This window comes from Lepidochelys kempii, chromosome 2 (assembly GCF_965140265.1).
Source record: "Lepidochelys kempii isolate rLepKem1 chromosome 2, rLepKem1.hap2, whole genome shotgun sequence".
Lineage (NCBI taxonomy): Eukaryota > Metazoa > Chordata > Testudines > Cheloniidae > Lepidochelys > Lepidochelys kempii.
The window spans coordinates 268,512,537-268,540,129 of NC_133257.1; the positions used below are offsets into that span (position 1 = coordinate 268,512,537).

The following is a 27,593-nucleotide window of genomic DNA, read 5'->3' on the forward strand; positions in this document are numbered from 1 at the left end:
ACTGCAGAACTGGAATTAATTTGCAAACTGGACACCATCAAATTAGGCCGGAATAAAGACTGGAGAGGATGGGTCACTACAAGAATTAAAAACTAATTTCCCCATGCTAATTTTCCCCTAGTGTTACTCACACCTTCTTGTCAACAGTTTGAAATGGGCCACCCTGATTACCACTACAAAAGTGATTTTTTGTCCTGTTGATAATAGCCCACTTTAATTGAATTGTCTCGACCCCCCACTTGGTAAGACAACTCCCACCTTTTCATGCACTGTGTATATATATCTTCCTTCTGTATTTTCCACTCCATGCATCTGCTGAAGTGGGTTTTAGCCCACGAAAGCTTATGCCCAAATAAATTTGTTAGTCTCTAAGATGCCCCAAGGACACCGCGTTGTTTTTGCTGGTACAGAGTAACACGGCTACCCCTCCGAAAACTTTGTGTGTTGTTTTGCTTTGTTTGTGTTTGCTGGATGCCTGAATTAGGACACACTTGTCTGCATCATTTCGGATATGGTAGAACATTGATACAACAGACACGAAGACAGGGGTGGGCAAACTACAGCCTGCGGGCTGGATCCGGCCCATCAGGGCTTTGGATCTGACCCGTGGGATTGCCACCCCTGTGGTGCTGTGGGCCCCGAGCTGCTCCCAGAAGCAGCCGCCACCACGTCCCTGCAGCCCCTAGGGCGGTGGCGGGGCGGGGGGAGAGGGCTCAGCATGCTGCCCTCGCCTGCGGGTACCTTCCACCCACCCTGCAGCTCCCATTGGCTGGGAATGGGGAACCGCGGACAATGGGAGTTCGGGGGAGGTACCTGCAGGCGAGGGCAGCGCGTGGAGCCCTCTGCCCCCGCGGCCGCAGGGACGTGGTGCTGGCCACTTCTGGGAGCGTCGTGGCATGGGGCCAGGGCAGGCAGGGAGCCTGCGTTAGCCCTGCTGCGCACCATTGCCACCCCGGAGCCACTCCAGGTAAGTGGCGCCGGGCCGGAGCCTGCACCCCGAACCCCTCCTGCACCCTGCACCCCAACCCCCTGCTGCACCCCTCCTGCACCCCAACCCCCTGCCCTGAGCCCCCTCATACACCCCACACTCCCTGCCACACCCCAACACCCTGCCCCAACCCTACATTCATGGCCCTGCATGCAATTTCCCCACCCAGATGTGGCCCTTGGGCTAAAAAGTTTGCCCACCCCTGCACTAAGGTTTTGTCTACTCTACACTACACAGCTTTTAGTGACAGGGCCGCTCAGGCTTGTTTCTCGCAGCAGGAAAGATTCCAGGGGGTCATTCAGCAGCGCTGCTCTTGCAGCCGGATCCTTCCAAAGCTGGGCTGGCTGTGGGGATAATTATCCCCTGGATAGGCCTGAGCAGGCCTGCGTCCCCTGGTGTCCCAGCCAGGGGCTTGTTCCTGCCGTTGAACATGTCGCAATGTGAAGGTGGGGTCAGAGCAGGATGAAATCTGCACCAGGCGACTTCTGACCTAAGCCCAGAGCTTGGGATCCTGCCCCGGAGTGGGCTTGTTTCAGGGATGCAAAGATGCTGCAGAGGCTCCCAGCCCTGCTATTGGCTCTGCCAGATACAGCTCTGCATTCCTATTGGCTGAGCAGAGAGTAGGCCAGTGGGGAGGTATGAAATTTGAGGGGGGGGAGCCCCTCTCCCCCCCACTGTGTCTTTCCATCCCCCTCAGCATCTGGCTGGGGGAGAAGGCGGGGGCTGTTTGGCAGTGGGGAGTATCGGGGGCCCCCCACCCCAATGCACTGAGCTGTCCCCTCTCTCGGCTGCTGGCGGCAGGGTGTGGGGGGGCTGCTTGGCACTGACCTGTCCCCCCCTCATCTCCGCTGTCCCGGCTAGGAGCCCCTTCTCCCCCCGCCCCCCAGCCCATTGCAGGCTGCTCCCCACGCTCCGTCTGTGGCTGCGCAGGGCGGGGTTTGCTCGGTATTCGCTGGGATGGGGGAAGGGCGGATTTCAATGGGGGGGGGTGGCCCTTTGCCGTTGATGCAGAAGGAATGGGAAGTTTTATGGCGATACATATTTATAGGAATACATTTCAGAGTAGCAGCCGTGTTAGTCTGTATTCGCAAAAAGAAAAGGAGGACTTGTGGCACCTTAGAGACTAACCAATTTATTTGAGCATAAGCTTCCGTGAGCTACAGGAATGCATCTGATGAAGTGAGCTGTAGCTCACGAAAGCTCATGCTCAAATAAATTGGTTAGTCTCTACAGTGCCACTAGTCCTCCTTTTCTTTTTATAGGAATACGTGTCCCTGCAAGTCTATGGGGCCTCGCTGTGTTACCCTGGAGTTGTTAATTAGAAAGTAATTAAGGTTGTTCTGAATTAGCTTTGTGCTGGGGGGTTGCCGGGAGTTTTTGCTGCATAGTTTTTATTTTGCCTTTTTGGCTTTATTTTTACTTAATGGGGGGGTGGGGGGTGGATGCCTTTGCTTTAGGGTGTAAATTTGCTTTTTTTAACTGTTTGAATGACCCTGATAGATCGGTTGGTGCTTTCTGAATTTTTGCTTTTTTATTTCCTTTGTTTATTTGGTTTTTTTTTTATTTGTTAGCATATTCTGTGTTTTTCTTTATCTATATAAAAAGTAAATAATTTTAAAAGCAAGACTTTTTGCAGAGCAAAGTTCTTTACAGAAGCAAGCAGAGCCAAACAAAAGCTAAATGCACTTTCTTAGAACAATGTTTTATTATTAATTTTTTGGGCTAATTTAAAATACAGCATCTTTGTAATTATTTACAGTAATGATTGCAATTAGTATTTAAAACAACTTTTGTTAGGCCTTTGGGCTTCCGCTGTAACCTGCTAGGCTTTTGGGCCTACCGTGAGTTTTTAATTTGACCCTTTAATATTAATATATTAAATGGGTCACATTTTATTTAATTGTTTTAAAGCCATGTATTGTGAAGCAATTTAGGCTTGTGGCTTTAATTTAAGATACTTTTTTTTATTTTACAGCATACACAACACATTATAACAAACGTGCTAATTAATACAAAATAATTATAGGGTTGATTATAATATAATACCAGCCTTTGAAGATGTTATACCAATGGTGTATTATTATTTGTTGGGGTCGTGTGGATACTTTTAGAATTTTATTTTCTGGGGCAGAATGGCGAGGCTTTGTGTTAGTATTTATGTTTGGGTTGCTGCAGGTAATTGACTGATTTCTTTGGTTTTTGCTAGCTATTGGTATGAGGCAATTTAATTAACCCCAAAGAGAAATGAAAACTTATCGCATTGCTGAAATTTGTTAGGTTAATATTTTTATTTTTATGAACTGGAAACCATAATGAGTTATGGTAGGGGTTTGTTGTATTGTTATATTACATATATACTGTTGTACAGGTGGCTTTTGAGTAGATATTTTTTGCTATATCTTTTTTTAATTTAATAATTTAAATATATTTTTATGATGTATTTTGGTGGTGCTGTTATTGAACGTGTTTTAGTAATATGTTGCTAATTTTTTATTATGCATGGAGCAAGGGTTTTTTTTTTAAATTGGCAAGGTGGGGCATATTTATTGCCTGGTAGTTTATTTTTTATAGTTACGGTGATTAATAATTTTGTTTATTTGTGTATATTTTTATTAATTTTGGGGCTTAGATATGCTTTTTTTTTTTTTTAATCAGAGGGGCGGCCGTGTTAGTCTGGATCTGTAAAAGCGGCAGAGAGTCCTGGGGCACCTGATAGACTAACAGACGTATTGGAGCAGGAGCTTCCGTGGGTGAATACATGCCATGCAGCCGACGAAGGGGGCATTCACCCACGAGAGCTCCTGCTCCAAGACGTCTGTCAGGTGCCACAGGACTCTCTGCCTTTTTTTTGGTAGAGTTGGGAGGGGTTGGAAAGACCACATGGTGTGTAGGTGTGTGGATGGTTGAACGCGTTGCGTATGGTGATGTGTTTTGTTAGGGTATTTGTTTGCACGTATTGTTAGAAAATAGATATTCAGGCCTGTCTGTAAAGGCCTAAACTTTAAGACCTTAGGTGTATTTTTATCACTTAGCTAGTTACAGGGGTATAAAACCAAAGAATCAATATCACAGTCTGCCTGTGTGTGGGCCTTCTCTCACTGCGCTAGTCTGAGGCCTTGTTCTTAGGCTAAGCAGCAGGGGCAGCCCTAAGCTGGGAAGCGACCGGTCACCTCCTCACATCCCAAACCAGTCACGCTGAAAGAAGGTAAAATTAGGCTGTTACGCAGTAGCCGTGTGAGTCTGTATCAGCAAAAACAATGAGGAGCCCTTGCAGCACCTTAGAGACTAATATGCTGATTTGGGCCTAAGCTTTCGTGGGCTCCTCTTTTTAATTTTTTTTTTTTTTTTTTTTGCTGTTAAGAAGGCGATCCCATCTAACACCTCCAGAGAAAGACAAGATCCTAGAAGGTTTAAAGAAAATGCAGTGTGAGAGCTTTCTGCCTACCAAGAACTCACTTATCAACGGTTGTGGTTGTGAAACCCTCATTTCTTTATTGTTTTGTCTTTATGGTCCCCACTTTTCTATTGTTTGTCTGTCTGGTCTCTGTCTGGATCTTTAATTGTTTCTGTCTGCCGTATAATTAATTTTGCTAGGTATAAATCAATTAAGATAGTGGGATATAGTTGGTCAGAGAATTATGTTACAATATGCTAGGATTGGTTAGTGACATTTCAGTAAAATGATTGGCTAAGCAGAACTCAAGTTTTACCATATAGACTGAGGTCAAACAGGAAGTGGGGGGAGGAAACTGGAATCATGTTTTGCTAAGAGGGGGGAATGGGAACAGGGACACAGGCAAGGCTCTGGGGCGTCAGAGCTGGGAAGGGGGTGTGACGCAGCAGGGAGGGGGGAGTGTTGACCTGGGGATGTGGCAGGGGAGTTTCCCTGGGGATGGGAGACCTGAGAGCCTGTCACCTGAGCCAGGAGGGGGAGGGGAGGTAACACCTCTGCCCGGGAAACTGGACAAAGGCTGCAGGAGGGAGCCTGCTGGGGGGGTTTTGGTTTCAGTTTGGGGCTGGGTGGAGGAATGCAGGGAACCCCAAGGCGGGGGTCTGAGCTCCCTGCTCCCCCGAAAGGACTTGACTGAGGGGTCCTGGTTGGACCCACAAGCTCTGTTTTGGACTGTGTTCCTGTTGTCCAATAAACCTTCTGTTTTACTGGCTGGCTGAGAGTCACGGTGATTCCCAGGAAGAGGGGTGCAGGCCCTGGACTCCCCCACACTCCGTGACAGGGGGACACGAGGTAAATGCTCCGCGGCATCAGAGCTGGGGAAGCCCGACTGGTGCGAAGGGCTTCGGAATCATGCTTGCTGGAAATACCCCCAATAAACGTTGAATTGTCTGCATCTTGGACTTCTGGTTTGTGGCTCTCTGTCTGCGTTAGAAGAACCAGGGAAGTGGGAGGGAGAAGGGAAAAGCCATGTAACGTGTGATTTTATCGGCTTATACCATTTTGGAGCATAAGGGAGCAAAAGATTGTTTTTATGTTTGCTGAGAAGGGAGGTTAAGGCAGACACGTTTGTGGCTTGAATTTAATTAATTTATTTATTTGTTAGGACAATGGCTTACAACTGTTTAGAGCACCATACGGCTGTAGCTGTTTTATTAGCTGTGTTTTGCATAGTGGCATATTGAGCCTAAAGTGTATGGTTGATGTGGTTTTAAGTGTGCCATTGTAGATTTCGTGGATTTACCCCGTCTGTACTAATCGGGTAATGTATTATTATGCGGTGTAAAGCTTGTTCTGCGCTAGCGTTGGTTTTTTTAATGCTATTAAGTTTACAGAATTTAATATTTTTGTACCAGCTTTCATGCTTTTTAGTATCGTACGGGTTAATTTTTTTAATTTTTTTTTTTATGAAACGGGAGAGATGTTTGTTGTAAGGAGTTGTACCAAGCCTTGAATAAAGGGGTGCTGTTGGTGCACATTTGGGCTGTGTGAGGGTCAAATTATTATTTAATTAACTACAATATGTAGGGTGGCTGTTATGGGTGCTACATATGCTTTAATTGGTGGTTGCTTTTTAAGCAAGTGTGGATAAGGCCTTTTTATAATTGGCGGGCTGTTTAAAGTGAGCACTGTTACGTTTTTTTACAACTGTAACTGCGCACCTTAGTGGTTTTGGTGTGAAAGACAGGAAGGTGAGTGGACTGGGTCCACAGCGTTTATAAAAGAGATTTAAAATGTACAAATGGCCCCCTAGGGCATAGTGCAGTTTCCACGGCATGCATCTGATAGTGCAGTTTCCACGGCATGCATCTGATGAAGTGAGCTGTAGCTCACGAAGGCTCATGCTCAAATAAATTGGTTAGTCTCTAAGGTGCCACAAGTCCTCCTTTTCTTTTTGCGAATACAGACTAACACGGCTGTTACTCTGAAACCCCTAGGGGTTGTAACCTTTATTATTCTGTTATGATTTTCGCTGGTTATATTGACCCAGGACTTGCAATGTGATTTTTGCAAAAGGCCCATACAGAGTATTGTTATGCATGGGTATTTTTGGGATTTTATTGTAGTTTGTAAAATTAAACCCTTGTATGCTTTAGTGTGTGTGTGCTGTTTCTGAACCACCAAAATGTGTAAACATTTCCAAGAATAACAGCATTTTTGCATGTAGCAGGTTTTTGGCAGGACTTTTTTCATGGGATTAAGCAGTGTGCAAATAAACTTTTATTGGGGTGCACGAATTTGCATGTTCCTTGGACTTTTGACTGGCAGATATACACCTCCAGTCCATGCCCGTAACAATTAAACACAAACTAATTTGGAAAACAATTGTATTTGTAAAATATGAACCCATCTGAGTTTGCTGGTTGTTTATTTTTTTTTAATATGGTACACTAGTGGGCTAAGATGGTTAATTATGGAATAGGGTCCTGTTTATCTGGAGTTTAGCGTATGATTTTAAAATTTTTTTTTTTAAATTTTAGAGCTATTACCTGGTTTTGGTCCTTTTATAGCTTAGAATTAGTGGCTTTTTGCTTATATAATTTTGTATTTATTTAATGGCTTGGTTACTTTGTATTATAAGGTAGTTTTGTTATTTGCGATTGTTTAAGCCACTGGAAGTAGTTATGCTGTGTTGCCGTAGGGTGTTTTTTATAATTTTTAATGAGGCATTTGGGATTAATTATGAACCTCATTTGCTGCTTAAACAGAATTTGATACGGCTGAATTTTTGCTTTTAGCCTGTCACAGCTGCGGATGGCAGCCAAGAGTAAGGGCAGCTTTTTAGGCCAGTTTTTATTGGTGTGGTTCATCACTTTTTGCAGTGCCTTTTTAATGGTACAATTTATTTTTTTTACCTGTTTTGAGGATGGAGGTCAGTATGGGATATGAAATTTTTGTTTAATTTTGAAGGCATGCGTTATTATGGTAAAGATTATTTTGATGAATGCACCCCCCGTTATTTGAGTTTATAACCTTGGGGGCTCTGTACCTACAGACCACTTTTGTACTAAGCTTTTTAGCAGCGGTTCTGGTGCTGTTGTTTTAGGGAAAGCTTTTCCTCATTTTGAAAAGGAATTCACAATGACTAGTAGGGATGGAAACCTTTTTTTACTTTTTGGTAATTTATTCATGAAATTAATTAGAATTTTGTGCCACGGTTTAAGTTGTTGCTGGTGGATTATTGGCTGCCAATGTGGGGGCGAGCTTTATTCCTCATACAATGAACAGAATTTTGTACCTATGTTTTTATATTTGCTCATTTAGCTACTTGCTCTAATGTTTTAGTGTTTCGTTTTTGTTTTGTTTTACACCTTTGTGCATAAATTGGTGGGCTACTGTCACGGAGTCCCCGGGAGATGCTCTGGAACTGCTCCCCATGAAGCCAGGCAGGACTCTGGGGCAGTCTCCTTTCTGTGAGCAGCCTGTCTTCAGGACACACAGCTCACCCAGCTTCCACCTTCCTGGGTCTGACCTCGGAGCATTCAGCATCCTCTGCCCCTCCGTGCGCTTCCCACAGCGAGTCCGCCCAGGCGGGGTCTTGGGGAAGCCAGAGGGTCCTGCCCCCCAACTCCGCAGTCAGACGGGACTCTCAGCCAGCCAGTAAAACAGAAGGTTTATTAGACGACAGGAACATGGTCTAAAACAGAGCTTGTAGGTGCAGAGAACAGAACCCCTTAGCTGGGTCCATTTTGGGGGCCAGTGAGCCAGACAACCATGTCTGCCCTTCACTCCATGTCCCCAGCCTGCCCCAAACTGAAACTCTCTCCAGTCCCCCCTCCTCTGGGCTTTGTCCCTTTCCCAGGCCAGGAGGTCACCTGATTCCTTTGTTCTCCAACCCTTTAGCTCTCACCTTGCAGGGGGGATGGGCCAGGCCATCAGTTGCCAGGAAACAGGGTGTCGGCCATTCTCTGTGTCCAGACCCCTGCACACATCTGCCCTCTAGGGCTCTGCAACGATCATACACACTTCTCCTACCCCCTAGATACTTAAGAACTGCATAGGGGAAACTGAGGCACCCCAACACAATTCAGAGGAAACATTAAGAACAGTCCTGCTTCGTCACAGCTACATTAAGCAGATTTTGTTTTTTAAGCTTTTTGGGGGTACGTTTAGAATCGCTTGGGGCGCCATTTCCTGGCTGAGATGCATCATTGTTAGTGCTTTTTGTTTGGCTTTTAGTGATTATTGCAATATTAGGCTGTTGAGCATAACAAGACCCCCTGCAAGTTTATGGGGCCTTGCTGTGTTACGCTGGAGTTGTTAATTAGAAAGTAGTGAGGGCTGGTTTGAATTAACTTTGTGCTGGGTTGTTTGGGGGAGTTTTTGCAGTATAATTTTTATTTTGCTTTTTTGGCTTTACTTTTCTTTTAGTTTGGGGGGTGTTTGCCTTTGCTTTAGGGTTGTTAATTTGCCCTTCCTCAGCCCTTCGAACGACCCTGGCAGTTTGGTCGGCGCCTCTCGAATTCTTGCTCCCCTTTGTTTATCCTGCCCACTTGGCGCCTCCTATCTCTTCTCCGTTAGCACACCGGACAGTCCTTTCCTCACCCGCAGAACAGGAAATAACTTCGAAAGCAAGACTTCTTGCAGAGCAAAGATTTTTTACAGAGCTAAACAAAGCTTACCAAAACAACTCCTTCTTAATACTACTGAAACTAGTTCTTTTTGCTAAATTAAAATACATTATGCTTGTTACTACTTACATTAATTATTATTTAAAACAATGTTCTCTGTTAGGCTGCTGGGCCTACATGCTGAGGAGGAGAGGGGAGAACTGAGGCCCCCCCCACAACTTTAAATGGTGCTCCAGAGCCCTGTATGGCAGCTCCTAGCAAGCAATGTATCTTCTCTGAAGGGTCTCACTTACTGGAGCTAAAAAAAGGCTGGAGTGACCCAGGCCCAGACAATAGCATTTAGGTTCCTACCTGCCTAATTCCCTTTTGAAAATAAAACCGGTTCCTACATAGACTAGATGTGCAACCCTGAGCACAGCAATGCCTCAATACCCTGTCCAAAACCTGGGCAAGAGAGACCTTGAAGAAAAATCATTGGCTTAATGATGTTGTCATCAAGTTCTTGGCAGGTATATACTATCAGTTTCTGAATTGACCACCAAAAACAGTTGTGTATTGCTGTAATATTTACTCAGAACATGTCAGCCTACAGGACCTTAGTTTAAAATTTGCTTTAAAAATATTTCATTAGTGTGTTGCTGAAGATTTTAAATCACATCTCTAAAAAAATTCTTGCATAGATTTTTAGATGCACAATCTGAATATTCATCTTTAGCCTTAAATGCTTGGATCTTCAGACATATCGTTTTTAAAATAAATCCTTCAAAAGACCATCCTTCTCTAAAATACACGTTTTAATTTTAAAAAACTTGCTTCCAAAGTCGTCCTGTCCTGTCCATCCTTGTAATCTTTCTCCCGTCACCTCCTGTGGAAGAGAGCCCTTAAAGGGACAACACCCCTTTTCTTCCAGATAAGGAATCTCGTTTGTCTACCTTTCTTTACTGTTCTGACAATTTGGTGAACCTAGTTATAAGAGAACCCTCCAGCAAAATCAGTACCTTAGTAAGATAGAAAATCCTTTGTTATGCCTAAAATCTTTGGAAACATATTTTTTGAAGTCGGTGAAATTTCATAAGCACGTCTATTGTTATGGAGATCACACAAATTAAATTAGTGTCCCTTTTTCTAAAAGCAGTGAATATTGTTATGAACACACTAAACCTCTGTGACTGATGAATTTAAAATAATGTCTTTGTTTCAGTGAATTAAATATGTTGTACTCTGGAATGATTCCTTTCTGAAGGCTTAAGAGTACATTTAAAATATAAAACCAGCTTAGAAATACTGATTAAGAAAATGTAAAACAGAGAAGAGTTGCATCATGTATCCCATAATATTTAACGTTGTGTTCAGCAGGACAGCTGACTCACCCTTACTACAAAGCTTTTGCAAATAAACCTCTGACAAACTTCAGGGTATATCAAAAAACCCGTGACTGACACTTCTTATTCCCAAGTTTAAAGTGCTTTTAATTAGGTACTTTCTGCATGTCCAGTCCTCACCATCTGGCATGCAGTGGGAAACACGCTCCATTTTCTCTAGAAAGAAATGGCAGAGGAGTGGTTTTTTCAAACATCATTTGCTTCATTTGGGTTCAGGGATTTGGCTGGAAGGGGTGAGCGGGGTGGGGAGAGAAGAGAGGAGGGGGAAAGAGGGAGGGGCGAGGCCTGGGGCAGAGCAGAGGTGGAGCATGGGCAGGGCCACAGACAGAAAAGTTGGGCTGGGGAGCTTCATCCACTCATAGGTGCCGACTTCCCCTCTGCCCGGTGGGTGCTCGACAGCCCCCCACAGCCCCTGGCCCCGCCCCTGCACCGCCCTCACCCCAGCCCCATTCCACCCCCTTCCTCCAAGTCCCCATCCCTGCCCTGCCTCTTCTCTGCCTCCTCCCCTGAGCATGCCACATCCCCGCTCCTCCCCCCCCCTCCTGGAAAGTCCTAAGCGCCGCCAAACAGCTGTTAGTTGGCAGGGGTGGGGGTGGGAAGCGCTGGGGGCAGTGGGGATGCGGCATGCGAGGGGGGAAGCTTGGCTGCCAGTGGGTGCAGAGCACCCACTAATTTTTCCCCTTGGTGCTCCAGCCACAGAGCACCCACAGAGTTGGCACCAATGCATCCACTGCCCATGGCTTCAGACATCACTCTGAAATCTAGACTGTCTGAGCCAGTGTGAAGTGATGGAAACTCCTATGAGCCTGGCTGAGAGCTTCTTTTGTTCCAGATATCACCCGGTTCCATTCACACTGGGATTCACAGTCTGTTACAGTCCAATGTTTAAGTTTTCAACCATTTTTGGCTTTTTTACACATGACTTTCCAAATTACAGCTGTGTGACAGCCTGGGGTTTTCAGTTACTAGTATAGACTCAGCAACATTGAGATCCACCCAGCTGATCTTACCTGATACTTGGTCACCACTGTTAAAGAGGCTGGTCTCCAAGATAACTGGGTCCGGGGTATTTCAGAGCTTTGACTAAAAGCACTAACTTCAACTGGTTAGAATTCATGAAGTTATATCACTCGTTACAAGTATTCAGGCAACTGCTGGTTATCTAGTAAAAGGTTCACAAATCACAAAAGCTTAATAAGTTTTTGCAGAAATGAATATTCTTTGAAAACTTATTGGAATGAATAACATTCAAAGCAAAGAGGATTCAAACACCTATGCTGGCAGAAAGCATTTCATCCGGAGTATTCTGAATAGTTTACAAATCATGAATACACTTGCAGAAGTCAGGAGTGATTCACCAGCCAAAAATGTGACAAGCTCATCATTCATTTGACACATAATATCTGACCAGCTGTAGTTATCACCAGGGAATGACCTAAAGGCCAGAAAAACCTGAACACCGTGAATTCATGGTTATCGTATCTCTTGGGAAGGGGGCATCCTCTGCAATATGATGCTAAAGATACTAAATTTATTGAGAAGCTTTCAAATTAGCATGAGATGATTAACCAAGTTCAATCAAAGCTCTCAAGAATCACCTTCTGGGTGATTCCATCTCTCCTGGAAATTATTAGCTGGATCTTGTACAGACAGAGAGAGAGAGAGAGAGAGATCTGCCAGTCAAAACCTTTTTCTTCCTGTAATCCAGGAGCATTTTCAGTGACAGATCTTCAGTTATACACATTCTTTAGTCAGAGATTACAACCAAGTGAAGGACAAGCAGCCAACAATACCTCTGTGCCTGGAGAACGAACGTTTGCTCCTCCTGCAGCCTCTGGAGCGCCTTCCAGCTGCTGTGCCCTCCGGCCAGGCTACTGGAGCTCTCACAGGACTGATGCCAATTTATAGGGATGCTTCTGTTATGTCACTGATAGAAACTAAGTGCTTATGGAAAGGTTTCAGAGTAGCAGCCGTGTTAGTCTGTATTCGCAAAAAGAACAGGAGGACTTGTGGCAACTTAGAGACTAACCAATTTATTTGAGCAAAAGCTTTCGTGAGCTATAGCTCACATGCATCCAATGAAGTGAGCTGTAGCTCACGAAAGCTTTAACAAATTTATTTGAGCATAAGCTTTCGTGAGCTACAGCTCACTTCATTGGATGCATGTGAGCTATGGCTCAAGAAAGCTTTTGCTCAAATAAATTTGTTAGTCTCTAAGTTGCCACAAGTCCTCCTGTTCTTTTTGCTTATGGAAAGACAGAGATAGAATCAATTATTTCAGTTTCATTATTGGTCTGTGCAATTTGTATGGGGTGGTGGGCTGGAGTTGGAACCTGATTAGCAAGCGACCTCTGCCTGGAAAACAATTCCAGATGTGCTTTATAGGAACTCTGGGTAACCTGACAGCTCTCAACCTGCCACAGCATCGGAAACAGAGCAGTGCGTGAACCAGAGGACTGAAGTGCTGGTACCTCTCTCCCCTCAGGGCTGCAGTCAGGTTGATCAGCTCTTTCCCCAAGGCTGCTATCAAATCTTTAATGTAATCTTTAATCTTTAATGTAGTGCCAATCTTTAAAAAAGGGAAGAAGGAGGATCCTGGGAACTACAGGCCAGTCAGCCTCACTTCAGTCCCTGGAAAAATCATGGAGCAGGTCCTCAAAGAATCAATCCTGAAGCACTTGCATGAGAGGAAAGTGATCAGGAACAGGCAGCATGGATTCACCAAGGGAAGGTCATGCCTGACTAATCTAATTGCCTTTTATGATGAGATTACTGGTTCTGTGGATGAAGGGAAAGCAGTGGATGTATTGTTTCTTGACTTTAGCAAAGCTTTTGACACGGTCTCCCACAGTATTCTTGTCAGCAAGTTAAGGAAGTATGGGCTGGATGAATGGACTACAAGGTGGGTAGAAAGCTGGCTAGATTGTCGGGCTCAACGGGTAGTGATCAATGGCTCCATATCTAGTTGGCAGCCGGTATCAAGTGGAGTACCCCAAGGGTCGGTCCTGGGGCCAGTTTTGTTCAGTATCTTCATAAATGATCTGGAGGATGGTGTGGATTGCACTCTCAGCAAATTTGCGGATGATACTAAACTGGGAGGAGTGGTAGATACGCTGGAGGGGAGGGATAGAATACAGAAAGACCTAGACAAATTGGAGGATTGGGCCAAAAGGAATCTGATGAGGTTCAATAAGGATAAGTGCAGGGTCCTGCACTTAGGACGGAAGAACCCAATGCACAGCTACAGACTAGGGACCGAATGGCTAGGCAGCAGTTCTGCGGAAAAGGACCTAGGGGTGACAGTGGACGAGAAGCTGGATATGAGTCAGCAGTGTGCCCTTGTTGCCAAGAAGGCCAATGGCATTTTGGGATGTATAAGTAGGGGCATAGCGAGCAGATCGAGGGACGTGATCGTTCCCCTCTATTCGACATTGGTGAGGCCTCATCTGGAGTACTGTGTCCAGTTTTGGGCCCCACACTTCAAGAAGGATGTGGATAAATTGGAGAGAGTCCAGCGAAGGGCAACAAAAATGATTAGGGGACTGGAACACATGAGTTATGAGGAGAGGCTGAGGGAGCTGGGATTGTTTAGCCTGCAGAAGAGAAGAATGAGGGGGGATTTGATAGCTGCTTTCAACTACCTGAAAGGGGGTTCCAAAGAGGATGGCTCTAGACTGTTCTCAATGGTAGCAGATGACAGAACGAGGAGTAATGGTCTCAAGTTGCTGTGGGGGAGGTTTAGATTGGATATTAGGAAAAACTTTTTCACTAAGAGGGTGGTGAAACACTGGAATGCGTTACGTAGGGAGGTGGTAGAATCTCCTTCCTTAGAGGTTTTTAAGGTCAGGCTTGACAAAGCCCTGGCTGGGATGATTTAACTGGGAATTGGTCCTGCTTTGAGCAGGGGGTTGGACTAGATGACCTTCTGGGGTCCCTTCCAACCCTGATATTCTATGATTCTATGATTCTATGAAATCTCCCCAGCTCTTCTGTTCTGCAGACTAAATAACCCCAGTTCCCTCAGCCTCTCCGCATAAGTCATGTGCCTCAGCTCCCCAGTCATTTTCATTGTCCTCCGCTGGACTCTCTTCAATTTGTCCACATCCCTTCTGTAGTGGGGGAACCAAAACTGGACGCAATAATCCAGCTGTGGCCTCACCAGTGCTGAATAGAGGGGAATAATCTCTTCCCTCGATCTGCTGGCAATGCTCCTACTAATGCAGCCCAATATGCCATTCGCCTTCTTGGCAACAAGGGCACACGGCTGACTCATATCCAGCTTCTCGTCCACTGTAATCCCCAGGTCTTTTTCTGCAGAACTGCTGCTTAGCCATTCGGTCCCTAGTCTGTAGCGGTGCATGGGATTCTTCCATCCTAAGTGCAGGACTCTGCACTTGTCCTTGTTGAACCTCATTGGATTTCTTTTGGCCCAATCCTCCAATTTGTCTAGGTCACTCTGGACCCTATCCCTACCCTCCAGCGTATCTACCTCTCCTCCCAGCTTAGTGTCATCTGTGAACTTGCTGAGGGTGCAATTCATCCCATCATCCAGATCATTAATAAAGATGTTGAACAAAACCAGCCCCAGGACCGACCCCTGGGGCACTCTGCTTGATACCGGCTGCCAACTAGACATCGAGCCATTGGTCACTACCCATTGAGCCTGACAATCTAGCCAGCTTTCTATCCACCTTATAGGACATTCATCCTGTGACGGTGCCCCCCATAAGGCTTTATGGAAATATACTTATGAATGTATATATGACATAACTAGAATGTGTTTTATGCTACATATGCCGTGTAACATATCTCTGTAAAGGTTATGATCTACTGAATTTATTAATCCTATTTGTGTGCATGTATCATTTTTGTATTTGAGTTATGAATATTGGCTGCATACTTGTTTAATTCTGAGTATGTTTTAGTGAAGCAGTTGGTCAGCTTCTTGAGAAAAGACTATTCTCAGTAAGTGCCCAATTAAGAAGCCCTTTTAAAGCTAACAATGAACATGGTGACAGCAATCCACATCTGGGCTTTCCCAGAAATGTGGCTTGGCTGGTAAGGAACTCAGTCATGCAGGGACATGTGACTTGCCCAGGTGACTCCAAAACTCCATTTTGTAGCTGGACTTTGCATAGGAGAGAAGAGGGGGTCTCCACCAACAAAAGAAAGTCTATTTAAACCCCGGGGAGACCCCTCCATTTTGTCTTCAGCTGGCTAAAGAGAGAGCTTCTCCACCCCAAGGATACCTGAAAGAAACTGGAACAAAGGACAGTAACTACAGGGGGTGTGAGTGATTGCTGAACCCAGACTAGAAGGACACTAGTCTGTAAAAGAGAGCTTACTGGAACTGGTGAGGTTTTATCTCTATTCAGTTTGATTAGACCTAGACTTGCGTGTCTTATTTTATTTTGCTTGGTAATTCACTTTGTTCTGTCTGTTACTATTTGTAACCACTTAAATCACTTTCTGTATTTAATAAAATCACTTTTTACTTATTAATTACCCCAGAGTATGTAGGTTTCAGAGTAGCAGCCGTGTTAGTCTGTATTTGCAAAAAGAAAAGGAGGACTTGTGGCACCTTAGAGACTAACCAATTTATTTGAGCATAAGCTTTCGTGAGCTACAGCTCACTTCATTTAATACCTGGGGTGGGGGGGAGCAAACAGCTGTGCATATCTCTCTATCAGTGTTATAGAGGGTGAACAATCTATGAGTTTACCCTGTATAAGCTTTATACAGAGTAAAACGGATTTATTTAAGGTTTGGACCCCACTGGGAGTTGGGCATTTGAGTGTTAAAGACAGGAACACTTCTGTAAGCTGCTTTCAGTTAAGCCTACAGCTGTTAGGGGACATGGTTCAGACCTGGGTCTGGGTTTGCAGCAGGCTAGCGGGTCTGGCTCAAACCAGGCAGGCACTGAAGTCCTAAGCTGACAGGATAGGAAAGCAGGGGCAGAATTAGTCTTGGCACATCGGGTGGCAGTCCCAAGGGGGGTCTCTATGATCCAACCCGTCACACATCCAATCCATACTTCTTTAACTTTCTAGCAAGAATACTGTGGGAGACCGTATCAAAAGCTTTGCTAAAGTCAAGATATATCACGTCCACCGCTTTCCCCATATCCACAGAGACAGTTATTTCATGACAGAAGGCAATAAGGTTGGTCAGGCATGACTTGCCCTTGGTGAATCCATGCTGACTGTTCCTGATCACCTTCCTCTCCTCCAAGTGCTTCAAAATGGATTCCTTGAGGACATGCTGCACGATTTTGCCAGGGACTGAGGTGAGACTCAACAGTCTGTAGTTCCCTGGGTTCTCTTTCTTCCCTTTTTTAAATACGGGCACTATATTTGCCTTTTTCCAATTGTCCTGGACCTCCCCTGATCACGAATTTTCAGAGATAATGGCTAATGGCTCTGCAGGCACATCAGCCAACTCCCTCAGCACCCTCGGGTGCATTAGATCTGGACCCATGGACTTGTGCACGTCCAGCTTTTCTAAATAGTCCTTAACCTGTTCTTTCCCCACTGAGAGCTGCTCACCTCCTCCCCTTGCTGCGTTGCCCAGTGCAGCAGTCTGGGAGCTGACCTTGTCTGTGAAGACCGAGGCAAAAAAAGTACTTTAAGTACTTCAGCTTTTTCCACATCATCTGTCACTAGGTTGCCTCCCCCATTCAGTAAGGGTCCCACACTTTCCCTGACCTTCTTCTTGTTGCTAACATACCTGTAGAAACCCTTCTTCTTACCCTTCCCATCCCTTGCTAGCTGCAACTCCAGTTGTGCCTTGGCCTTCCTGATTACACCCCGGCATGCTGGAGCAATATTTTTATACTCCTCCCTAGACATCTGTCCAAGTTTCCACTTCTTGTAAGCTTCCTTTTTGCATCTAAGCTCACCGAAGATTTCACTGTAAAGCCAGGCTGGTCGCCTGCCATATTTGTTATTCTTTCTGCACATCAGGATGGTTTGTTTCTGTGCCCTCAATAAGGCTTCTTTAAAATACAGCCAGCTCTCCTGGACTCTTTCCCGCCTCATATTAGCCTCCCAGGGGATCCTGCCCATCAGTTCATAAGGGAATCTAAGTCTGCTTTTCTGAAGTCCAGGGTCCGTATTTTGCTACTCTCCTGTCTTCCTTTTGTCAGGATCCTGAACTCAACCAGCTCACAGCCCCTGCTGCCTAGGTTACTACCAACTTCTGCTTCCCCTACCACTTTTTCCCTGTTTGTAAGCAGCAGGTCAAGAGGAGCACAGCCCCTAGTCAGTTCCTAGTTAGTACAATTACCCTAGGAGCCTGCAAAGTACCTGAGGAGTTTAAATCTTTCCCTCCAGTGAGCATCACTTTGCATTTATCAACAGGGAATTTTACTCGTTGCGTGTTCCTAGAACTTCTTTAGAATCATAGATTACCAGGGTTGGAAGGGAGCTCAGGAGATCATCTAGTCCAACCCCCTGCTCAAAGCAGGACCAATCCCCCAGTTTTTGCCCCAGATCCCTAAATGGCCCCCTCAAGGATTGAACTCACAACCCTGGGTTTAGCAGGCCAATGCTCAAACCACTGAGATATCCCTCCCTTGAGAGAAACCTTGAAGTTTCTCTCAAGTTCCTTACAGTCCCCTTCTGATCCTGATTAATCTAAATACCTTGTTGTCAGCTGCAGATTTTGCTCCCTCCCTGCTCACCTCCACCCCCCCCCAGCAGATAATTAACAAATATCTTAAACAACACGGGACCTAACATGGAACCTTCTGCCATGATGGAAGTCGGCCTTTGGTCCAGCATGGACTGGGAGTGTGGACTCTGCGCACTAGCCCCTCTGAAGGCTGCACTGTGGTGTTTACAGAGTGATTGTTACCTGCGTTTGCTGGATTCAAGCTACCTTGGGGAGGGGAGCCCATGCACAGCGTTTGCTGTGTGCACAGACCCTCAGACTTCCAAAGGGCCTTTGACAAAGTCCTGCACAATAGGCTACCAAAGAAGCTAAGCCGTCATGGGGTGAGAGGCAAAGGGTTGTCGTGGATCAAACACTGGCGAGGAGAAAGAAAGCAAGAGCAGGCTCCGATGGCTCTCCTCTGTCCAGGGAACATGTCAAAGAATTCTGAGACGAGTGGGACGTGACGTTTGTTGGCAGAATCCATGCTGGTTAGACCCTGTAGGATCATGACCTTCCTGATGCTCTTTTTTTAATGAGTGATTCAAACAATTTACCAGGTGGAGCTGCAGGACATATGGGTCTATAGCTTACGCGCCGTTGACTCTCTTTAGTACGTCAGCTTGGCTCCCCCTATGATGTAGTTCCAAACTTTAGCCTGAAGAACTGTGGGAATATTGCTTCCCGAAAGGGACAGACACTCGGATAGATCAATCCCAAGATGGTGAGAACACCTGGGGGGTAGGGATGGGAGTGGGAGGGAGGGTGCGGGTTGGGGTTGGGGTTGGAGGGAGGGAGGAAACAGAACCATTTGAGCTTCAGAGGAAAACAGAAAACCACCATGAGTGCTAGGAAATGTAGATGCCATGTGATTTATAGGGGGCTTCATCTCACGACCCACTTAGTCAAAAATCCCAAATATGGACCATTAACCCTGCCTGGCATCCCCAGGGGCACAGTAATTTTCAATCTGATTCAGCAGGTACATTTCAGAGCACTTAGAAAATTCTCTGTTAAACAGTTAGTGACTCTCAGCCATGGCTGCCGCTGTAATTAAACAAGTCTTCATACACCCCTGAGAAACTGCCCACATTGGTGACAGGAACCAGCTTCCTGGTGCGACAGACCCAGAGCCCAGGGTTCAGGGATTTGCAGCGATGGGTTCCCGAGCTGCGGTGGAGCAAAGGATGGCACACATGTCCCTGTTTTGGCACCGGACCCCCCCTTGCCACAGATGACATCACGAGAAAGGGAGACTTTTCCCCTGGCTCCCCTGTACAATCTGCTCGTAGAGGTTCACGTTTCTACGGCTGGTCCATACCTGTGTCTGCACAGCCTCTTCTCCCCACGGGCCCAGGAGATCCCGCATCTCCTGTCTGCTCCAAGCAGGAGGGCAACTGGCGTGTGGGGCCGGCAGGGTCGGCTGGGGAGCTGCACACCCAGGGTCTCCCCAGGCTGGACAAGCAGGAAAAGGCCTTTCAGAAATTCACAGGGCTTTAGAGGAGATGGGGGCTTCCGGTCTCCGGGGACTCCTGGGCAGTGGAGTTCACATGATTATATCAGAAAGGAGATTATAACTCAGTAAAAAACCCACTGAACAAACCCAGCTACGTTCAGTTACAGGAAATAATGCACCATTTATAAAAGCATTTTCTTTTAAAAACCAATAGTCTTGGCTTACATTGTAACTAACCTTTCATTTACGTGCGATCACTGTCGGGCATCGTGGGACAGCTGCTGGAGGACTCTGAGATGGGCGGCGGGTATCAAAGGCAGGGGAAAGCTGAGCCTCCCCAAATGGCCTGTGTGCCCTCCCCCCACTCTCTCCCCAGGCTGCCTCCTGCTTCCCACCCCCCTCTGCTGCAGATCTGTCCTTCCCCTGTGTCTGGGCCACTGGGTTATTGGTGCCGGAACGGTGTGTGGGGAGTGGGGGCAGAGACCTCCCACTTTTCACCAGGACAGACCCCGCTCCTTTCCCCTCCTCTTCCCCTGAGGCCCTACCCCCGGCCAGGCCGGCATGGAGACCGGCCAGGGAGCCTGGGCAGCTGTGGGGAGCTGAGATGGACCCTCCACCTGCCCGGGGTGCGGGGTTGAGGGGGCTGAGAGTGGCCCATGTCCCAGCCCTCCAGGCTCCCCGCCCAGCCCAGGGCAAGTAGAGGGTCTGCGACTCCATGTTGGCTCCCCACGTCTGCCCCAACCTGGCTCCGTGGATGGGGGGTGCTCGGAGCTGCAGCCCGGCCAATGTAAGAGCTGGGCAGTCAGCTGTGAGAGGCCATGGAGTCACAGACCCTCTACCTGCCCTGGTCGGCAAATGGGGGTTCTGCCGCAGCTCCCCACAGCTGCCCATCCAGCTCTTACCATGGCCGGGCTGTGGCTCCGAGGCCCCCCCGCTGGGCCCAGGACGGGGAGAGTTGCACAGGCAGCTGTGAGGAGCCTGGGTCCCTGCACCTGCCCTGGGTGGGAGGCCTGGGACATGGGCAGGGGGCTGCTTTTGCCTCTATCTCAGGCAGGGGGGTAGGGACCCCCAGCCCCACTTTTGGGAGGGATCAGGCACCCTTGCCCTGGGCTGGGGCTGGCCTGCAGACAGGGAGTCCAGGCAGTTGGAGCTGGGGCTTGCGCTGCCCACCCCCCTGGCGCTTGTGGGGGGTGGGGGGAGCTGGGGCCATGCTGCCTGCCCACCTGCCCGCTGCACTGGGGCTGGGGGCTGCATTCAGCTGCCTGCCCACCCGGCACTCTGGGCTGGGGGGGGCTGTGTTGCCCCCACCCCCCCCTCGCCAAGTAACTCAGTGTCTACACTCACGCTGCGTCGACCTCCTTCAGTTGACCCTGGCTCAACACTGCTCCAGGCGGCGGTGTGACTGTGTTGCTGTAACGGGGGGCTGACTTTGGTGGGACACAAATTTAAGTGTAGACACATGCACACCTAGGTGGACGCAAGGTGGCTACATTGACCTAACTTTGTAGTGCAGACTAAAGTGACCAGACAGCAAGTGTGAAAAATCAGGATGGGAGTGGGAGGTAATAGGTGCGTATATAAGACAAAGCCCCAAATATCAGGACCGTCCCTAAAAATTCGGGACATCTGGTCACCCTAGTGCAGACCAGGCCCCAGTCAGATGCCGCCCCATGTGTGTGGAATGGGGCCGAGGGAGGTGCACAGCAAACTCTTTGGGAGACACTTTCTGTTTCTTGGAAATCATAAATACACAAACAAACCCTGTTCCAAGATTACAGTGGCTCAGCCGGCTTTACCTCCTCCCCTGCCACCAAAGCAGCTAAACAGTAACTAAGGGAAAATGCTGCACAGAAATAATTGCTGTCAAAGGGTACAAGTCGAAGTGATGCTGAATGATGTTCAAGAGGAAAATCTGGCCAGAATCAATGACAGCATCGAATGGGGGCAATTAGTAGAAAGAGGGGGTAAAAATAGTTCCCAGGTTGTGGAGGGGAGTGGAACGACCAGCAGTGATAGAGACAGGAGGGAATGAGGATGGGAATTGGGAGAAAAGCCCTTTAACAATGGAATATGAAGCACTACAAATGCAATTTTCTCTCTCTTGGTATTGACACCTCCTCATCAATTATTGGGAGTGGACCACATCCACCCTGATTGAATTGACCCTGTCATCACTGGTTCTCCACTTGTAAGGTAATTCTCTTCTCTTCATGTGCCAGTATACTTATGCTTGTATCTGTAATTTTCACTCCATGCATCTGAAGAAGTGGGTTTTGACCTACAAAAGCTTATGCCTAAATAAATCAGTTCATTTTTAAGGCGCTACTGGACTCGTTGTTTTTGTGGATACAGATTAACATGACTACTTCTCCAATACTTGTCAGTAGCAGTTATTGACACTGGGTGATGTTCTTTTTTTCTATCCTGTTACAATTTGCTACTTCTAACCTTTATTAACTTATGGGCCAAGGAGAGCAAATAATTACAAAGGAACCTCACCAGTTATGTTACTAGAGACCACCTCTCTCCATGCTGATGGTAGGCCAGGAAAAAGCATTGGTGGGGAGGGGGCAGTTGAAGGGGTCAGAGAAGATCATGGTGGACGGTTTATTGTGCACTGAAGTTGTAAGCTCTGTAAGGCAGGCACCATGCCTTACTGTATCTGCATAGGACTGCACACTGGGCCCCCGATCTGAGTTGGGGCCCCTGGACATTACAGGAATACAGGTGTAAGCAGGGTCTGAATGAACTCTCCACTGACAGCTAGCTGGGGAGCGGGAGAGACTTCAGGAGCAAACTGTATTTACATGAACACACCTACTCTGCCTAGGTATCCACCAGACAGAGCAGTGTTGTTCAAAGTGATCAACTTTGGCTGGTGCTGGGTTACAAAACACTGTAGTACTGAATGCGGGTAGTGAAATATTATCAATGTTGTTGTCCTTATTGTATGAGTAAAGGAGAGCAAAATTGTGCAGGTCCGGATGGAGCGGGGGCAGTCTCAGCTGACAAGAACTTGCTAAGCCAGGGGCTCAAATGCCAGAGCCATGTAACAGTAAGGGAAGATAGAGAGAGATATTCCTGTCTGGCAATGTCAATGCTCCCTAAGGATACTTGGTCTGGTTTAACCTGGTTCTCCGTATTGTTCAAAGATAGAGCTTTTGTCATTTTACAGTACTCAAAAGAGCTGATAATCACTTGTGGTGGGATAGCATTTCTGACCAGCTTGCCTCAGGTTTCTATGCTAAAAGTTGGATAGACCCTCAGGAGACTGGCCTGCAGAGATCACAGTAGAGAGGCAAGTAGCCAGAAAAGCAGTGAGGGGATGGAACAGTGGCTAGTGGGATAGCCAGCCAGAACAAGTGCTCAGATGGCAGAGCAAGCAGGATGCCTTCCTCCATATGCAGGATGTGAACTCAGACAGAGGCACCTCTGAACCCTCGGTCCTCACTGATCAAGGACAACCACTGCGAGTGGGGTATGGTGAGGGAGCAGAGAAGGGCACGGAAGAGGAAATCAAGAAGATGAGGCAGAAGACTCTTCCCCACGTGCTCTGGGGTGGGCGTCCTGCTCCCAGTGCTATGATTATGAATCCCCCCTTGTGGCACTTTCCTTAATTTATGTCAGGTAACTTCCCTCCTTTCATTAAATGTTTCTTTCCTACACTCAGATTCCATGCGTGTGAGTGGGGAAGTACTGCCTCTCAGAGGCTCCTGGGTGGTGTGTAATTTTTCCACTGTGGGGGGCTCGAGCCGGTTCTGTGTTGTATCGTTGAAAGGGGAACCCCTAGATAGTGAACCTGGCCCTGGCTGCCGCCAACTTCACCTGGCAGAAGGGTTAGACAAATAATTAATAAACGGTAGTGATGAAGGTTTGGGAGCTGCAGGAGGGGAGAGGGTGCCAGGCTCACAATCCCACTCTACCTCTTTGTTGACCAGTTCTTTTCCCCGTTACCCAGAATGGCCAGATTCACAGACTGACTCTTGAGCTGAAGAAGTATGTCATTTCTTTGCTGCTTCAGCGAGTGATCAGCCCACCGAAACAGGGCAGAGCGCAGGGTTAAATGCGAGCACACCCCCACATTCAGATGCTCAGCTTTAATACACTGTTACAAAGCGATTCATTATCTATTGTATGAACACTTTTCTGCCTAACACTGAGATTAATTGGCTAACTCAGTTGTTCACCTGATTGGGCTGCTGACCAAGTTGTTTATCTGATCCGGTTGCTGGCTCAGCTTTTCAGCTGGCTGGTCTCTTTCCTTGCCAGACAAGCAGGCATCTTGTCACATGACCCAGCCCCTAAAATATACGTTCTGCACAGTACATATCCTACACTCTTGCTCTCCCCCTTCGGCTTCTCTTCTCAGCCCACCTCCCCCAAGCTTCTTCTTGTTTTTGAATAAAGACTGGGAGTGGATGTGTCATTACACAAAGTAAAACTATTTCCCCTTGTTTATTTCCCCTCCTACTATTCTTGTAAAGTGCTGGAAATGGCCCACCTTGATTATCACTACAAAAGGTCCCCCCGCCCTCCTCCCGCTCTCCTGCTGGTAATAGCTCGCCTTTCCTGATCACTCTTGTTACAGTGTGTATGGTAACACCCATTGTTTCATGTTTTCTGTGTATATAAAATCCCCCCACTGTATTTTCCACTGAATGCATCCGATGAAGTGAGCTGTAGCTCATGAAAGCTTATGCTCAGATAAATGTGTTAGTCTCTAAGGTGCCACAAGTACTCCTTTTGTTTTTCTAGTTTTCCCTTTCCCTTTTCTCATCTCTTTGTCTTCTCTTTCTCCTCAGTCTGCCCTGGGCTCACTCCCCACCTCTCCATCCTGCTTCACCTCACCCCAACCCCTCCCTTATCCTCACCCCCTTTCACGCCTGCAGAACGCCTGACCCTGAGGAGGAGGAGAAAGAAAAGGAATAGGGAGGACTCATTACACAAAATCCCGCAAGCCAAGGCTGCATCCGACTGCAAACCAAGGGCCCGGAGGGCCAGCGTGGATGGGCAGACAGCACGGAGACGGACAGAACGGACAAGAGAAAGGTCCGGGAGTCCCAGCAAGAAAAGAGGCAGGAGACGCACTAAGTCTGGAGCATAACGGGTCTTCTCAGGCAGCAAACACAAATGCTGCAGCTCCCCCCCTCCCTTGCCGTCCCTGGAGAACTCCCTGGTAGCAGCTCCCTACACCCCCCAACTCTCCGCTGAGCACAGGCCCTGCAGCAGCCACTGTGCGTTACAGCTGGGCTGAGACAGAGAACAAAAATTTGACTTCTGGTGCAACCACAACCGAAGCAGCGAGTGCGACTGGCCCCCCTGCACAGCGCGAGAGGCTGAAAACTAAACCCACATGAAAACACAATCCACTCTCCTATTTACCATCTTCCCTGGGCTCAGCGAGCCCCTGCCCCAAGGAGCAGAGCAAAGCATGGGAATGAAAAGCTGCTCAGAATGCTCGAGCAGCCCTTGAAACACCCTAGACCAGTCAGTGGGAGGAAGAAATTAATAACAGCCACAGCGGGTCTGCTACAGAACTATTGCGCTGGCAGACATCTCGCCACAAAGACGTGCAGAACTAAGGCCTTTCCTGCCCAAGCCCAGACTCAGCGACCCTAAACAAAAGGTGGAATCGGGGGGCACAAAGCACCGTCAAAACCCAGAAAGGAGCCGCTGTGACCCCAGTGGGACAGAGCCAGGATCGGAGTCGAAAGTGATCCTGTCTCCGTGTCCCAAATACAAGCGCAAAGCACTATTCCACCACCTTATTGGGAGCTATAACAGCACCTCCCTGGGGAATAATGCGGCTCACACGATGGAAAACGACAGGATGACGCTACAGAGCAGCCGGCCACTGGGGCAGGAACGAAGAGAAATGGACCCAGGGATCAAACTCCACACACGCTTGTCACCCTGCCCTGAGCACAGTGCCCCAGTCACAGTCTCCCCAGTGCTGTATGCACAGCGAACACCTCCCTTCCACTCCCTCCACCACCGGGGAGCCATTTCTACCCCCTCTTTCTACTAATTGCCCCCATTCGATGCTGTCACTGATTCTGGCCAGATTTTCCTCTTGAACATCATCCAGCATCACTTCGATTCGTGCCCTTTGAGAGCAATTATTTCTGTGCAGTGTTTTCCCTTAGTTACTGTTTAGCTGCTTTGGTGGCAGGGGAGGAGGTAAAGCCGGCTGAGCCACTGTATTCTTGGAACAGGGCTTGTTTGTGTGTTTCTGTGTTTTCCGAGAAACAGAAAGTGTCTCCCAAGCGTTTGCTGGGCGCCTCCCTCGGCCCCATTCCACACACATGGGGCGGCATCTGACTGGTCTGACTCTGCACTACAAAGTCAGGTTGACTTGGTGTGCATGTGTCCACACTTAAATTTGTGTCCCACCAAAGTCAGCGCCCCGTTACAGCAACGCAGTCACACCGCCGCCTGGAGCAGTGTTGAGCCAGGGTCAATTGACCGAGGCCGACACAGCGTGAGTGTAGACACTGAGTTAGTTGTCGTCCTGACGCATGGGCGGTGGATAAACCGCAGGCTTGGGGAGGCTACGCCCCACTCCTGGCTGTCCTGCTCCTTCTGCCCAGGGCCCTCCCCTCCTGCCTCCCTTCCTTTGCAGGAGCTCAGAGACCCCCCCTCTGCCAGCCCTGGGCTGCCCGAGCACTTCCAGCCCTGGCATAGGGGTGCTGCACCCTCCTCACCCCCCGCCATGGAGCGCTGCGCAGGCAGAGCGGTCCCCAACCTGAGCGGGCAGCATGGCCCCAGCCCCCCAAGAACCAGGGGGGTGGGCAGCGCAAGCCCTGGCTCCAGCCGCCTGGACTCCCTGTCTGCAGGCCAGCCCCTGTCAGCCCCAGCCCAGGGCAAGGGAGCCTGAGCCCTTCCAAAAATGGGGCTGAGGGCCCCCCCCCGCCTGAGATGGAGGCAAAACAGCCCCGCGCCCATGTCCCACAGCTGGCCATGCAGATGTCCCCAACCTGGCTCCAGCGGGGGGGCCTATAGCCGCAGCCTGGCCATGCTAAGAGCTGGATGGGCAGCTGTGGGGAGCCGCGGCAGACCCTCCACTGCCCCACAGGTTCCCCGCCCAGGGCAGGGAGAGGGTCCACGACTCCATGGCCCCTCACAGCTGACTGCCCAGCTCTTACATTGGCCGGGCTGCAGCTCCGAGCCCCCCCCACCCATGGAGCCAGGTTGGGGCAGATGTGGGGAGCCAACATGGAGTTGCAGACCCTCTACTTGCCCTGGGCTGGGCGGGGAGCCTGGAGGGCTGGGACACGGGCCACTCTCTGCCCCCCACCCCCGCACCCTGGGCAGGTGAACGGTCCGCCACAGCTCCCCACAGCTGCCCAGGCTCCCTGGCTGGTCTCCATGCTGGCCTGGCCAGGGGTAGGGCCTCGGGGGAAGAGGAGGGGAAAGGAGCGGGGTCCGCGGGGTCTGTCCTGGTGAAAAGTGGGAGGTCTCTGCCCCCCCCCCCCCCACACCGTTCCGGCACCAATAACCCAGCGGCCCAGACACAGGGGAAGGAAAGATCTGCAGCAGAGGGGGGTGGGAAGCAGGAGGGAGCCTGGAGGTGGAGTGTGGGGGGGCTCACACAGGCCGTTTGGGGGAAGCTCAGCTTTCCCCTGCCTTTGATGCCCGCTGCCCATGCACAGAGTCCTCCAGCAGCTGTCCCACGATGCCCGACAGTGATCGCACGTAAATGAAAGGTTAGGTACAATGTAAGCCAAGACTATTGGTTTTTAAAAGAAAATGCTTTTATAAATGGTGCATTATTTCCTGTAACTGAACGTAGCTGGGTTTGTTCAGTGGGTTTTTTACTGAGTTATAATCCCCTTTCTGATATAATTATGTGAACTGCACTGCCCAGGAGTCCCCGGAGACCGGAAGCCCCCATCTCCTCTAAAGCCCTGTGAATTTCTGAAAGGCCTTTTCCTGCTTGTCCAGCCTGGGGAGACCCTGGGTGTGCAGCTCCCCAGCCAACCCTGCCGGCCCCACACGCCAGTTGCCCTCCTGCTTGGAGCAGACAGGAGATGCGGGATCTCCTGGGCCCGTGGGGAGAAGAGGCTGTGCAGACACAGGTATGGACCAGCCGTAG

The 27,593-nt window shown here is 48.4% G+C and overlaps 2 long non-coding RNA genes across 2 annotated transcripts in view; both read left to right on the forward strand.

Moving 5' to 3' along the window:
* The first annotated feature begins 4,926 nt into the window (after positions 1-4,926).
* The window catches only part of LOC140905813 (uncharacterized), a 69,152-nt gene continuing 46,485 nt past the window's right edge, over positions 4,927-27,593 (forward strand). Inside the window, exon 1 of the long non-coding RNA XR_012156950.1 lies at positions 4,927-5,231. This is a non-coding gene — a long non-coding RNA (uncharacterized lncRNA). The remainder of the gene's footprint in view (positions 5,232-27,593) is intronic.
* LOC140905816 (uncharacterized) lies at positions 20,410-24,555 on the forward strand. Its single transcript, XR_012156953.1, has 2 exons — positions 20,410-21,691; positions 24,301-24,555. It is a non-coding gene; the product is annotated as an uncharacterized lncRNA (long non-coding RNA).